A 2,636-nucleotide genomic window follows, 5' to 3' on the forward strand; every position below is an offset into this window, starting at 1 on the left:
AAAAAAATAAATTAAAATAAAAAAAAGAACACACACACAAAAAAAGAAATGGTGCTGGTATTAACTGAATATCAGCATGTAGAAGAATGAAAATAGTTCCATATATATCCCCATGCACAAAATTCAAGTCCAAATGGATCAAGTCCTCAACATGAAACCAACCACACTGAATCTGATAGAAAAGAAATTGGGAAGTATACTTCAATACATTGACACAGGAGATCACTTTCTATATACAACCCCAGTAGCACAGATACTGAGAGCAACAATTAATAAATGAGACCTCCTGAAACTGAGAAGCTTCTGTAAAGCAAAGGACATGGTCAAAAAGACAAAACGGCAGCCTATAGAATGGGAAAAGATCTTCACCAACCCCACATTGGACATAGGGCTGATCTCCAAAATAAATAAGGGACTCAAGAAAATTGTCATCAAAAGAATAAATAATACAGTAGAAAAAAGTGGGGTACAGACATAGAGAACTCTCAACAGACAAATCTAAAAGGTTGAAAGACACTCAATGAAATGGACAATGTTGTTAGTCTTCAGCGAAATGCAAATAAAAACAATTTTGAGATTCCATTGTATACCTGTAAGAATGGCCAAGATCAAAAACACTGATGACAGCTTATGTTGGAGAACATGTGGGGTAAAGGAAACATTCCTCAATGCTAGTGAGAGTGCAATCTGGTAGAGCTGCTTTGGAAATCAGTGTGGCGATTGCTCAGAAAATTAGGTAACAACCTACTTCAAGACACAGCAATACCACTTTTGGATATATACTCAAAGGATGCTCAATTGTACCACAAGGACATATGTTCAACTATGTTCATAGCAGCATTATTTGTCATAATCAGAATCTGGAAACAACCTAAATGCTCCTTGATCAAAGAATGATTAAAGAAAGAGGGCATGGAACATTTATACAATGGAGTGCTACACAGTGAAAAAATAATAATATCTTAAAACTCATGGGCAAATGGATGGATCTAGAGAACATCATATTGAGTGATGTAACCCAGATACAGAAAGACAAATATGATATGTACTCATTCATAAGTGGCTTTTAGAAATAAAGCAAAGAAAAACCAGCCTACAATTCACAATCTCAGAGAAACTAGACAACCAAGAGAACCCTAACAGAGACATACATAGATCTAATCTACATGGAAATTAGAAAAAGATAAGATCTCCTGAGTAAATTGGGAGAGTATTCATGGGTCCTGGAGGTGATGTCATAGACTTAATTGATTACCCAGGGGAGGTCTTACCCTTTCTGAGGAGAGGATAGGAAGTGGTAGGCAGGTGCAGAGAGCTGGAGGGAAGGAGGGAGAAGGAACTTGGTTTAGTATGTAAAAATAATATAAATAAATAAAGGAAGGATGGAAGAGAGAGAGAGAAAGGAAGGAAGGAAGGAAGGAAGGAAGGAAGGAAGGAAGGAAAAGAAAAAGTAAGAAAAGGGAAAACTAGAGCCAAAAATTTCTAAAACTTGAACCAGTTAGACCTTAGACTATTCTCACATTATTTAGCGTCGTAGTGATAACTTTTCTGTTAAAAATGGCACACCAAATTAAATTAGAAAAAGCACAGAGCATACACACACAAAAAATCCTTTCATTATATTCTGGCTTCTCTTTTGGTGACTTAATGTCTGTAAAGGAAAGTTTTCCAAAAAAAAAAAAAATTGTACTGTTGATACATGATTTCTGCCTGTGGCAGTGTTCATGGCAGGGGACTCTCCACAGAGCAAACTTGTTCACCTCTTGAGGCTTCCAGAAAGCAGATTAAAAAAAAGGACTGAAGTCTTGATGTCTCTTTTGGTGACGTAACTTCCTCCATCACCCCACAGCACTTTCTCCCTTTTATCAATGCAAAGGGAGAAGGTTTAGGAAATTGGAGAGCATGCATGTTGGAATTCTAATTTGATGAGTCCTGAGCCACATTCTAAAGTCCAGTTTTAAAATTACAAAGCCCATGGGAGTTATTTGGGTTTATATGGCTTCTGAGGCTTTGCACAGGTGACCCAGAAGTAAACAGTCTTCTTTGTCTTTATATTCATAACACAATCTTCCTTTCATCAGTTTCATTCTTGTTACTAATCTTTATCCAAGTAGGAACTGCTAAAAGATAGATTAATTATATGTAAATTAAGCTTATTTTAGTATAATTTTCAGGCTTTAGACCTTGCTTTAATGGTTCATTCTGCAACTACTAATATATGCTATTTTATCTATTGTATTTAAATTAAAGTAATTATTACTCAGGATTTCTGATGAAGAGCAGAACAGTACAGGTAGATTTCCTATTATTTAAGAATAAAGTTTAAATTTTACTATTAAATTATTATTAACTTCTTGAAAATGGGATTCATAAAATATTAAATTATATCCTTCAGGTGTTGAATGATGTCATGTAAGGAAAAAAAAACTAGTGCAATTGTCTAACTTCAGGATTTTAGTAGATTTTTCTTAGACAGTATATAGGGTGATAACTTCAATAGTAGTTTCAGAAATAGTAAGGAAATTGCAAACTCTTTGATGGTCAATCACAAGGATACATTTTAACTGATATTTAAAATAAAATAATAATATTACTTTTAAATGTGGTATATATCTATAATATATGGGTTGCTGTTA

This window comes from Microtus ochrogaster, unplaced genomic scaffold (assembly GCF_000317375.1).
Source record: "Microtus ochrogaster isolate Prairie Vole_2 unplaced genomic scaffold, MicOch1.0 UNK34, whole genome shotgun sequence".
NCBI classification, from domain to species: Eukaryota; Metazoa; Chordata; class Mammalia; order Rodentia; family Cricetidae; genus Microtus; species Microtus ochrogaster.